Genomic DNA, 13,920 nt, shown 5'->3' on the forward strand with positions numbered 1-13,920 from the left:
ATTTTAAGCTGGCGATAGTGGCTCTTACATATTGGGTCGGTATGACCTTTAATTTTAGGTTGGCGACAATGGCTCTTACGCATTGGGTCTGTACGACCTCTTATATAGGCTTTATTTTTCCCTCGCTAAAGACTCTTTGAAGTTTTTGTATTCACCCGACTCTTCGAGGGTTCGATAAGAACCTCGATTGTGAGCCATTATGTAGTGACAAATGAGCACCTCGGGAGGTTTCACTCGATGGCTGAACTGTTTCGAAGCCCATTGTTTGGAGCTGATATGATCGAAACTCTTTTGCTTATGCCAAGGGTAGCCTGATTAACCGGTTCTTTTCTAAGCATTTCTAAGTAATTTGAGGCCTCTGATTTTATAGCGACAATTGGGCATCCCCGAGTCATGTGAGTTTGGCTGGTATAGCCTTGTGACCGTAGTCATTGTATTTGGACGGAGCCTTTTAGTCCCCGAGTGAAGTAGTTTCGGCGTTTACATCGAGGGTATGCCTTTTTAGGGGTCTTACATGTTCGAATGTATAGCCTTAACTTTAAGATCAAGATTACGCCTTTCGTAAGGTCTTACAAATTTCAACATGCCTTACTTGAGGTCTTATAGATAAGTTACTTGGTACAAGTATGGTTCATGCCTTGCTTGAGATCTTACAGATAGGTTACTTGGTACAAGTATGGTTCATGCCTTGCTTGAGGTCTTACAGTTTTGGTGTTGCCTTATAGAGGTTTTATACCTCCTTTTTACTGCCCTAGAGGGGATATAAGGGAGTTGTTCCAATTAAAGTGACATTAATCGAAATAGAATTATTTTATTTAATTTGTTAGAGTCGCCACCTGGAATAATTTATTTGTTGGTGTCCCAAGTCACCAGTTTATTTTTAAATCCCAAATCGAGGAACTTTTTTGACTTTATTTAAAAGTCTGTGAACCAGAAATTCTAGATACAAAATTCTATTAACCTAGGAGAAGGTGTTAGGCATTCCCGAGTTCCGTGGTTCTAATACGGTCGCTTAAACAATTAATAATTGGCCTATTATCTGATTTACTACACGTTTTAAACCTATTGTGCATTTTTAACCTTATAGCCGCTTTAATTATTTTTATAGAATTATTCTGGAAAAAGTCACGATTGTCGTACACTTGTTTGTTTGATACAAAGTGTGAATCATGTCACGGGAACTGTACTCACGATCTACATCATGTTTAATTTATTAAAGTTATTAGAAACTGTGGTCGGGTCACATAAATGTACCCCCAGATTTGGAATTAGGTATCACAACTACGTCATGGGAACCGTACCCGTAGCTATGAGGATTTTGTTATAAACACGCCTAAAAAAACTACGAATGTTCAAAATATTTTTTACACTAAGTTATAATATTAATGTGAGGGCCATATATTAGGTGATTCAATTGTGAATGACACATCTCGATTTATTTTTGAATGATTGTACCCAACTAAAGCGAACTAAGGATGTTCATATTTAAAACTAATTTGAAATTAGTATAAAGCTATAGACCCATTAGGTTATTTTTTCAGGGCCAAACCAACATTGAAGCTGTATTAGGCTCAGAATTCAGCCCAAAAATGAAAGAGATTCAAGGCCTTTTGCTACAAATTTAGCTAATAGGGGCCAAACTAGCTCATTGATAAGCTATTTCTATCGAGAACAAGTATACATGAAGATGATCAGCAAACGTGAACATTAGACAGTCCTTACAGAGAATTATAAGTCAAATGGAACTCCACATATGCATCACAGTTCACACAAGAATTTGCCAAACAAACATGATGTTAAGTGAAAAGTCGGCTATCCCGCTAATAAATTCAGCAAGAAAACAAACCAAAGATATCCAGCAACCTCCAAGGTTCCTTCTTACAAGTCAAAATAATCTCATCACAAAGAAGTAAATAGAAAAACCCAAGATAGATATTAGATACAATACCAAGGAACATACAATTAAACATCAACAAAATTTCACAAAGCGAGGGTGAAGTTTAACTCTAAATGTATATTAACACAAATCGAATGTCTTCTAGAATTTAAGAAGAAAGCCAAAGTTCAAATAATAAACAGAAAATTTCAAAGGCATAAATAGACAAGTGAGCAAATTTATTTCCGATTAATAGAATTTCTAAGTTTACAGCTCTGTTTAGTTGGAAAAACAATGAGCCAAACATTGAGCAACGACCAAAAAAGAACTAACCGGACATGAACACGATGGAACCTCGAAACGACACCTCTAATTTGCTCTATTTTTGCGTGTTGTTTGTGTATGTGGGGGTCATCGTCTATGGCATTTTCCGGCGAGCTGTTATGCACGGGAAGAAGCAGAAACGACGATGGGTGAAGGGAGGTGGGCTCGTCGGCGTCAGGGGTGTTTTACTGTCGATTTTCGCTACATAGATTTCAAGTCTTGGAGATCTTTCGTTGAAGAAGAAAGGGAAATGGTTGTTTGTGTGTTTGAAGAGAGCAGGGAGTTGTTGGTTTGGTTAAGAATCAGCCATGGAAAATGGCTGCTTGAAGAAGATGATCGATAGGGGGGGATTTTTCTGTTGTTGAAAAATGGCGGATGGAAAAGTATAAGGTCTAGGTCTAGGGGTCTAGCTTAGTTTTTATTAAAGGGAGAAGGGTTTTTTAGGGTATTAGGCTTTGGGCTTGAAGGGATTTGGGTCATGAATTTGGGCTAATTAACTTTGGCCAAATATACTAAGACTAAATCAAAATCTTTTTTTTATTTTTATTTTTCTTTGATTTTAAAATCTAATAAAATCTTAAATTAATACTAAATCAATCTAATTTGTAAAAATTAAAATTGTTTATCTATTAAAATAACTAATTAACTTAAAACTAAATAAAAACACTACTTTCTAAAGACTAAAAGCTAAATATGTAAAAATGACTATTTTTGTGATTATTCTTAATAAAATTAATTCCTACATGAAAATTGAACATAAGATAGCATGAAATTAAAATGTGACAATTTTTATGATTTTTCTATGATTTTAAAATATTTAAAATGCATGAAATGCAACTAAATAAAGAAAAACTTCTAAAATCCCTCTTTGCTGCCCCTCTTTCATGTAGGGCAAAAATTAGGTGGTCACAGCTGCCCCTCTTTACTCGGAAACATGAAGATTTTTTGGGCAAAGGTAAAGTGAAAAATTTACGAGCAATTTTTGCCCGTTTGAAACTCCATTTGGAAGCATTTTGAAAAAGTTTAACCGAACCTTGCTTCGGAGGTTGCCTACATATCCTTGGCTATAATGGAATCAGGTCGGTGTAGTTTTGGAGTAGGAACAATGATGGAGTATACCGAGGTGGAGAGCCGATTGAGGTGTCATTCCGTCGAGGTTCCGCGGTCCTGTTATTACATCAAAATCAAAATTAAAAAGACTAACTAAGCCTACCAGCTACGAGTTACAAGATTCCCATCTATAAATATTTTTAAAGCTTGATCTTGAGTCTTGGTTGGTTCTTCCTACAAACTCTGATCTGAATCTTGATGCTCGTTAGCTACAACTGCTGGTTCATTCTTCTTCAGATTTTCGGATCAAGGCGGGACACGCAAAGCTTGTGACTTAAATCATATCTTGAGCAGTCCCCATCTTTTCTCCACTTCTAAACTTAGAGTTCACTTCTTTTCTTATTTTTCTTTTCTTTTATTTGAATTGAGATTTCTTCTTTTGGTAGCCTCGAAGCTTGTGCCTCAAGGTAAAAACCTGTTTAGGCACCAAAACAAACGAACAAACAAAATTTTCTACGCCAGTTTTCACTAGAAAAATTTCGTGAGTTGTTGTAACGAAAATCTAAACTATTTCTTTATTGAAAGCAATAAAAACAGGATTGTGTATCCTTGAGAAAAAGAGATTAGGGAGTGGAGACCCTATATCTAAAATGAAATCAAATGGGGATCGGAGGCCCTAAGTTGGAAAGATTACTAGGTTATACTGGCATCAATTAGGGAACGAGACCATATGTTGGAAAAAATTACCAGGTTATGCTGGAAAAAATTAACAAGTTATGCTGGAAAAATTATTGGGTTATTCCAGAGAGGTCCTCGGGTTATGCAGGGGAGGTCCACGGGTTATGTCGAAAAAGTCATCGGGTTATGCCGGAAAAGGTCCTCGGGCTATGCCGGGGAGGTCCACGGGTTATGCCGGTAAAGGCATCGGGTTATGCCGGAAAAAGGTCCTCGGGTTATACCGGGGAGGTCCACGGGTTATGCCGAGAAAGTCATCGGGTTATGCCGAAAAAGGTCCTCCAGTTATACCGGGGAGGTCCAAGGGTTATGCCGGAAAAGTTATTGGGTTATGCCGGAAAAAGGTCCTCGGGTTATGCCGGGAAGGTCATCGGGTTATGATGGAAAAGTCATCGGGTTATACTGGAAAATAGTCCTCGGGTTATGCCGGGGAGGTCCAAGGGTTATGCCGAAAAAAGGTCCTCGGGTTATGCCGGGGAGGTCCACGGGTTATGCCGGGAAAGGTCATTGGGTTATGCCGGAAAAAGGTCCTCGGGTTATGTCGGGGAGGTTCATGGGTTATGCCGGGAAAGGTCATTGCGTTATGCCGGAAAAAAGTCCTCGGGTCATGCCGGGGAGGTCCACAGGTTATAGCAGGAAAGGTCATCGGGTTATGCTAGAAAAGGTTCTCGGGTTATGCCGGGTATCAACTAGGGAGTGGAACCCTATAATGGAAAAGACTACTAGGTTATGCTCGGAGCGACTAGGGAACGGGACCCTATGTTGGGAAAACGTAGCTAGAGATTGGGGACCCTAGACTACCATGATTTTGAATCTTTCTTCTTTCTTTTCTTCTTCTTCTTCTTTCTTTCTTCTTTCTTTTCTTCTTCTTTCTTTTCTTATTCCTCTCTTTTTACTTCACTTTTTATTTTATTTAGGAGAATGAATGAAGAGTTTTAAAAGGACTTCTTTTTTCGGGTCAACTTCTGCTGCAAAACTGTTTTGGTTTCTGCGTAACTTGCTTTTGTTGCACCTGCTTCTTGCAAAGTTATTTTGGACTGCACCTGTTTTCAAATCAAAGAACAATTTATCAGTTTGAAACGGTGATCATTTTTGTGGCCTTGATTGTTTTGATCACTTGATCTCGGCCCAACTCTTCTGATGAAAGTATCTATTGCTTGTTGGCTTTTTGGAGATCGATCTCTCTCCTAAACCCAGGGATCTTAACTTTCCAAAATTTCACATGATGATTAACCCGTGTGGGGCTTTGGCCTTTTCATCTTAGTTTGCCTTTATGGACACTTGACTTTGGATTTCTTCCCTTTTCAATAATTTTGACTCTTGAGCATCGGCTATCATGGTCAGTCGAGATCGACTTAATGCACCTGCTGAGGTTGGGTACTTTTCCTTGAATTTTGGCTTTTATTAAGCAGAACCCTGTAAAACCAATCTTGCCATATTTTCTTTTGTATTAGTTTCGGAGGAGGATTAAATCGAAAGGGATTCAAAGAAAAGTAAACGAAGGACATGATAATGAATTTAATGAAAAGTGTCCCTTTCCGGGAAAGGAAAGAAAGACTTATCTGGAGTGCATGCAGACTTCAATAGATATGAAATGCTTCTTGGATTGGATACCCGACCTGCACAACCATCCAATCTCTCATAAACCCATCATAACTCATATCTCAAAACCGAGAAACCTTGCCAGGACTCTATTAGAGCCGATGGTTGTAAGGAATTCCTTTTTTTCGATCAATGGCGCCCTTTGCGGGTTTTCACCAACTGAAATCTCTCATTTCTCTTCTCACCATCTCCTTATAGTGCTCTGTGTGAGTTTTCACTAACAAGACTCTCTCATTTTCAATTTCTCTACTCACCATCGCCTTACGGTGCCCGTGTGGGTTTTTACCAATAAGACTCTCTCATTTTATTTATCTCATTTGATTGTATCAGATCCAACAACCTCCCATTATGAACTTCCTTACCGATCGATCTGAAGGGCTTTGAACAAGATTTTGGGTAAAAAGAGTTTGGACTGAATTACAACTTTGGAACCTTTCAGGCGAAACGTCGTCGAACCATTATAAATTCTGCCCCAGTTTCAACTTTTGGGGAAATGTGGATTTTTGGTTTGGTGTTGTGAGCACGTGGGTTTTGCCCTATATGAACTACTCCTATAAATTCAAAAATAAATAATTTCTTTCAGTGTTTGCAATTTTGTGGATTTTCGTGGCATTTACTGTCAATTGTTGCCATTGTATTTGTGCATTTTAATTAGTGAAAAATACAAAAAATATGTTGCATTTGCATTTAGGATTTAATTCTACATTTTAGGATTAATTAACAAATTAGTTATTTTATAAAAATGGGAAAAATCACAAAAAATAGTTTATTTTGCACTTTTTAATTTTAATTTTGAATATTGGTAATTTTTCCTTAAATTTGGTTTTTAATTAGTTGCGGTGATTATTTAGAGTTAGTTAATATAATTTGGTTTAGAAATTAATTTAGGTTTTAATTTTGAAAAGAAATTGTTTTTAGAATAAAAAGGGAAAAAGAATGAAAGATCAATTTGGGCCAAAATTCAAATTTCCCAACCCCAAACCAATCTCTCACGTTGAAACCCGGCGGACCCAAGCCCAAACCCGCCCCAACCCGGTCCAGCCCCACTTCCCCAATTAAACGACACCGTTTTGACATCCCCATATCTGAGTCGTTGATCTCTTGCAATCCAACGGACAAGAACCGTAGGTCTTAATAATATATAAATGTTCGAACGGACCCCCCCTCTCTCAGACCCCCCTCTCTTCGTCTCTCACCATCTCAGAACCCTCCCAACGTAACATCGCCATGCACCGCCGCCGAAAATTGCCCTACGGCGGCGGTAGGTCTCTGATGGCCATCAAATTTACACCCTAGCTCCCTCTCCTTCTCCTCAATCCAAATCCACACCCCCTAAAAATTCAAAAATCCCAAATCGAGTTGTTGTGAAAGATTTAGGTCTAATATGGCATTATTCATGTGTTCTTTACAAGAACACACAATTAATATTAGATTTAGCCGAAAATTCGAAGATTCAAAGAGTCGGGTTCCATTCTACACTGTTCGAGTTTTGGTAAGTAATTTTTTTCACTTTTTCTTTTTCTATCTTTCTACTTCTTCTCTTTTCTGTTCGTTCTCGTTGTCTCTCTCCCTCTCCTCCGGTCTCTCCTTAGTTAGATTTCTTGATTTGAATTTGGTAATGTATTAAAGCAGTGATTATATGGTGTTTGTATTTATGCCGTGAGTTTTTAAAATTTTCTTGTAGAAGTTCTTGAAAATTCCGTTTTAGTTTATGCATGTTGCCCGTTCGAGTTCTGTTCTTCTTGTATAATATGATTGGCTCAGGTTAATTCGAATATGTGGTTTCTTTGTAGCTCGTCGTTTTAATTTTAAAAAAAAAATCAGTCTGTTGGGATTATTTTAGTTATGAAAGGTTCAAGAAATTTTGTTTGAGCTTTCAATGTTGTTTGGGCTTTGAGGATATTTTCGAATCCTTCATAGGGGCCTGTTAAGTGTTGGGGTCAAACTTGACCCATCAACATTTCAAATGGGGTCAATTCGATCCATAGCTCTGCCTGGCCCAGGGGTAATTAACAGGGTTTAAAAGGGTAAATTGGGAAACCTGGGTAGGGAATCTTTTGATAACTGTCTAGGAAGCTTCCTAGAAGCTGAAAAAAAGTCCTTACTTGGCCAGCAAGTCAGAAGTTTATGGACTAAGTAGCAAAAAGGAAAATTTGAAAAGGACTAAAATGAAATAACTAGACCCTAAAACTTCCATAGTAACTTGCCTATAAAGGCATTGTTACTTGAGGATGAAGGGGGATTTTTTTTTGAGGGCTGAAAACCAAAAAAATACAGAAAACTACAAAAAAAAAATTCACAGGAGATTTGGAAAAGCTAGAAATCTAGAAAACTTCTCTGATTTTCTAAAGCAGTTTTCTGATTCACATAGATTTAACATGGTTTGAGGTTAATTTCCGGAAAGTTTTGGGTCAAGTTGTGTTAAAATTACTTTCTATTGGACTTATAATAGATTATGTGGGTTCAATTTCTTCAATCCGGGGTTGTGTTGTAGCTGGTGTTGCTGCTTATCTGCTGATACTATCTTGTTGTGCTGATCCCCATCGTTTCTCTTATTTTTCTCTCCAGGTACACATTTTCTGAATTTAAAGCCATGTATGAAGTTTTGACTTGCAGAATGAAATGAAATAGCTCCAATATGTCTTGGCTCCTTAGATCAGTGCTACTGTTTCCGTGTCCCATGATTTGGTATTTACTTAGTATAGTGACTGTTTATTATGATGGCTGTAACTAATAGGTTGCTAACATGAAAATTAGCTGCAACAATTATTGTTTGATTAGTTGTGTAGTAGTTTAACATGACTGGGAAAGACACTCAGCTGAATTATGTTGGTTAAACAGTCATATAGTTTTTTTTGGGTGCTTTTGAGTATGAGTTTCGCAGCATCTACTCTTTTATTGTTTCTATTTTTGCAAATTATGGATTAATCTCAAGTTGATTGTGATGAGTTAAGCATGTACGCTGTTGAAAAATGTTTAGGGGATGATAATTGGTAGCTGCAGTTTGTCAAATTCAGTTTAGTGGTGTTTGTACTTGGTCATTTCATGCATTAGGGTCTGTCCATAAATGTTAAAGCTTAACAGAGCCATCTTTGGGATTATGGCTTTATAGTGGTCAGTTAGTCCCAATTGTTCGTTGCTCGAATTGTTTGAACCAGCCTTAGGGGGTTATTCAGCAGTTGGGGAAAGGAGTCTCCCTTTTGAAAGATAAAATAGTAAAGTGCATCTTTATTCAGTGCTTCAATAGTCATGACCCATAGTTTTGTCCATTTGTTTGATGATTGGAAATGTGAAATGCTAGAGGTCAATCTCCTATTTGGTTTATGGATTCGACCTTGCGTCCCATTTCTTGCTAAGGCTACCGTGTTTCAATTTGGGCTCTATTGAGCCTAAATGCAGAGAGCTGGTCTGGGATGAGAATAAGGCATTAAGCCTTGATCCTGAATCTCCCCTTTTCCGCCTCGTGTGTACAAACTGGGACTGTTAACGAGTTTGGCCCAAATTATTTCAATTCGTAAGTGTTGTATACGTCATGGAGTTTGGACTCAAAAGGAACGGACCATTGTTTATTTATTCCATTTTATGCTTTAGTTTTAACTTACCATTTTTGAGTTCTTTTGGGCTTCCTCTTTAATTAAGTCAGAACATTTTGTATAATTAAGAGGTGAGCCATAATTAGACACTTAGTAACAAATGTCTCTTGTGTTAATCTCATATTATAAATGTAAATAACAAATGTTCGTAGAGAAACCTTAGGGCCGTTTAAAATACTATCGTGATTGTGGACACGTTCGCATGATAGAGTTACGATTTCTAAAAATAAATCAAGTATGCGTTCGCGCAACTTCGGCTAAACTTTCTCAATAATAATAAAAGCGTCATTAATTATAGACACGTTCGCGTAAAATGATTTTTGACATGCCAAAAATGGGTACACGTACGCGTGACCCGTTTCAAGATAATTTTCTTAATTTAAAAGCGGTTAAAAGGTGAAAGCACATAGGTTCCAAAATGAGTAAGTAAACAATTTAGTAAGCCAAGTATAATCAAAGCGAACGTGCTAGAACCACGGAACTCGGGAATGCCTAACACCTTCTCCCGGGTTAACAGAATTCCTTACCCGGATTTCTGTGTTCGCAGACCGTAAATAGAGTCAACTTCCTCGATTCGGAATTTTAAACCGGTGACTTGGGACACCTTAAATTATCCCAAGTGGCGACTCTGATTTTTAACAAATAAACGATCCCGTTTTGATTGTCCTTTAATTGGAAAAACTCCCTTATATTTATACCCTTACGGGGTGTAAGTAAAAAAGGAGGTGTGACAGCTCTGGCGACTCTGCTGGGGATCGAACCCAAAATCTCTGGTTCAGGGTTCAAGAATTCGAGATTGTTAAAGATTTTTACTTGGCTTCATTTATTTTTAATATTACTGTATTCTGTGAATCTTTTATGCTAAATGTTATTTGTTTACTTCTTTATTATTGTTTGAATTGTATATAACTGTCTTCTTACGCCACCCATCTGAGTCTTCTGAAAATGGCGCACACGTTCGCGTGGCCCGCTTTTTCTGTAGAAATTATGCCAAATAGAACGAGGCTGGGCAAGCGACAAGGCCGGGTAGACTTCAGTGCTCCTGGTACATCGCCCCCTCTTCGGCCCCAGTTGTCCGCTCGGGTACCCCAAGTCTAGACCAAAACCCCAAGAGTTAAACCTAGAAAAATACAGCTTCATGCCGGATCCCTAATAAGAACGTTTGTTTGCATCATGTGCATTTGACTTAGGGGACTCAACACAGGGGTTGGGTCCGTCTAGGACAGGTGTGCCAGAAATAACAGACCATCCTGATGCATTCTATGTGTTATGTGAACATTTATTTGTTTTGGCTTGCATGCTGACCGGCTAGGGAAAATAAAGCGGAAAAAGAGGAAAACCAAGAGTGATATAGGGACGGAAATAAAACCCGGTTCTAAATATCCCGGTATTTGAAACGGTCGAACGAACCGTGTTCGCATGGAACAACCAAGCCCGCGATAGCAAAAATAAGTATACTTGTACCAAGTAATCAAAGAGTACTTCCCAAAAGCATTTTGCACTTTAAGGAAGCTCGATATTTTGCAAAAAACGGCTCCAAAGCCGAACGACGCCCCAAACACTTGGGGACTGGCATCAGCAACTTAAACAATACGACCTCCAGGTTGGAGCTCCTAACTCATAATCCCTCAATGAGGCAATATCAAGATCACAAAGTGGCTCTAGAGCCAAAAATGTCCCGAACACTCGGGGACTGGTGTTAGAAACTCGAGACCACATGACCTCCGGGTCAGGAACTCCGAAACCGTATGCCCTCAATGAGGTAATACGGGTCTGCAAGTGAAGGCTCCCGAACCAAGAAACCCTCAATGACTTAGGGACTGTCGTCAATTTCCATCTCCATCGACTTATCAAAACCCGAGGTCGTATGGCCACGTGCGTGCAACCTCGATCTTGTAAGACCTATAAAAGGCAACAACAATATCTGTAAGACCTTAAGCAACGCATGAATAATACTTGTACCAAGTATCCAAAACTGTAAGACCTCAAAGACATGTAAAACTTGTAAGACCTTACTAAAGGCATAAACCCGATCTCAAACTTTTGGCTATATATCAAACTTGTAAGACCCCTAAAAAGGCATACCCTCGATATAGATGCCGAAACTACTTCACTCGGGACATAAAGGTTCTGGCCAAACACAAATGACTCCGGGCACAAGGCTGTACCAACCAAACTAACGTGACTCGGGGATTCCCGATTGTTGCTATAAAATCACAGGCCTTCAATTACTTTGAATATACTTAGGAAAGAACCAGTTAAATAGGCTACCCTCGATATATGCAAAAGAGCTTGTTACACCCCATCTTTTCGTACGTGAGAGTATTCGTAAGTCAATTGATGTAAGATCAGAAATGAGATCAACTTTGAAAGTACATAAAGTAAGTTAATCATGTTACAATGGAGGTTACAAATATTTAAGATCATGAATACCAAGTACCAAGAGGGTTTGAAGGCTTCGAAGCTAAATGAATTAAAGAAAATAAGTTTCGTCGAAAACCGACAAGTTGGGAATGTTGTAACATGTACTTTTGGGGCGAGAATAGGGTGTTTAAAATTAGAAGGAGATTATTTTATGAGTTATTTTAGTTGTATGATAGACGTGTGTTATGATTTGAAGTCAAGCGAGTTGTGGAACAAAAGTTGGAAAAGGTCATCACAAGTTACATTCATAAATGTGTTGAAACTTAGGTATAATGTAACTATGATTTTCTCCCAATATACTTAAAATTATGGGGTCTTCCACCCATCAAATTGAAGTTCTATGAGTATATTTTCTAACGCATTAAACTGTTTATTAATAAGACATTGGAGTAGAGAGATATATGTACTTTTGCAAGACTGCACAGGCTGCTAGGTGACAAGTAGGTGTGTCACCTACTTGGTTAAATGAGAGCCCAAAAAGAGGCAAATTGTGGGGTCAGTCAAAGAGCCCATTTAAGGGCTTATCTCCTGCAATATAAACCTCATTTTATATCACAAATAACCAGACTTAAACCCCTGCAAATTTCCTCCCAAAAATTACCTACAAACCCTAATTGATTTTCTTTCCTTTTCAAGTTCTAATTGGGGGTAAAACCTAGAATTTGAAAAACCAAGATAAGGGCTGAGTTATCCAACAAATAAGATACGTTTAATTCTCTCTTTCATCCATTTTTTCTGCTGTAAATTCATGGTAAGTCGTTCCATACTTGTAAGAACTCACAGGATGGTGATCGGAAGCCATGAGTTCGAGTTATTCACTTGTAGCGGATCGTGACTGTTTTGTGTTGCTATTGGGCTACGTGTTTTGCTACTGTTTTGTGGAGTTTTGGAGGAGGAAGGGTGTGGAGAAACACCATATAGATGTAGGGTGGTGGACTGGTTGTTCGTCGTAACATTTCTAGGTCGTTTGACACTACTACGGTGGTCGTTTTGTGTATGAAAAGATTGGAGTGTGTTGGGCTATTTTGTAGTATTTGATGGTGTAATATAAGGCTGGAAAATAATGTGTATATGCTGTTATTGTTGTGTTCTTGTGTTGTTGGGGTTATCTTGAATTTGGAGGAAGTAAGGATTATAGGGGAGATGCTGCTCGTTTTACAAAATAAGCTTGTCGTCCGTTGTGTGATAGTTGTACCTTTCATAACTTGATGATAGTATTATTATCGTTGTTGTAGATTAAGGTACAAAGAGGCGAGTTCAACTTGGTGATTGGAAAGATTGTGATAAGGTATGTTAAGGCTAAACCTTTCTTTCATTTGGCATGATCCAGTAACTACATGTGTTTGATAACGAGGCATAAAGAGAAGTTCATACTCCCGAATTTATATACACTATCCTAGTCTCATAAGTTACAATATTCTCCTTTATCGGGACTTCATATTCTGTTTAGTTTTGTCTTATGTCAGCCAAGAGAGCAGAGAGTCTATATATATACAGTATTACAGTATTTTCACCACTATCGAACTACAATCAGTGGGGAGGCATCTATTGGGCAGTACTACAGTATTTTCACCACCATTGAGCTATAATCGATGGGCAGGACCCTATTGGGCAACCTCTGATCAGATGGAAAGTTATATACCGAGCCTACTGTGGCCGAGCGCCTATGAACGAGCCCAGCATGGCCGAGATACATAGCCTAGTATGGCCGAACGCCTATGAGCGAGCCTACTATGGCAGAGCAGTTATATATATACCGAGCCTTATAAGGCCGTACAATTATTTTACTTACAGCCTTATAGGGCCAGACAACTATTTTACTTACTGTATTGAGAGAGTTGAGTCAGTATCAGCGAGTAAGCATATCTTCAGATTATCTTTGACTCTCAGTTACTTTCAGTTATTATATTATCAGTTCAGTTTCAGCTTTCAGTTATTCTATTTCCTTACATACTCGATACATTATTTCGTACTGACATCCCTTTTGCTGGGGACGCTGCATTTCATGCCTACAAGTCGTCATTGACAGTTGGCCTCCCAGCAGACAGAATCAAACATCAACTTTGTTGGTAAGCTCCACTTCCTCGGAGTTACCAGGTCTAGACCTTGGAGTCCATTTTATATATACAGATTTGATACGTAGGTCGAGGCCCTGTCCTGACCATGGTATAATTCAGTTATCTCTAGAGGCTTGTAGACAAGTCCTGTATAGTTTGTATATCAATAGATGTTCATGGCGGCCTCGTCAGCCCCTAAAATTTTTATATATATATATATATATATATATATATATGAGCTTTTGGGTATGTTTACCCC

Source organism: Nicotiana tabacum, chromosome 8 (assembly GCF_000715075.1).
Source record: "Nicotiana tabacum cultivar K326 chromosome 8, ASM71507v2, whole genome shotgun sequence".
Classification (NCBI taxonomy): Eukaryota; Viridiplantae; Streptophyta; class Magnoliopsida; order Solanales; family Solanaceae; genus Nicotiana; species Nicotiana tabacum.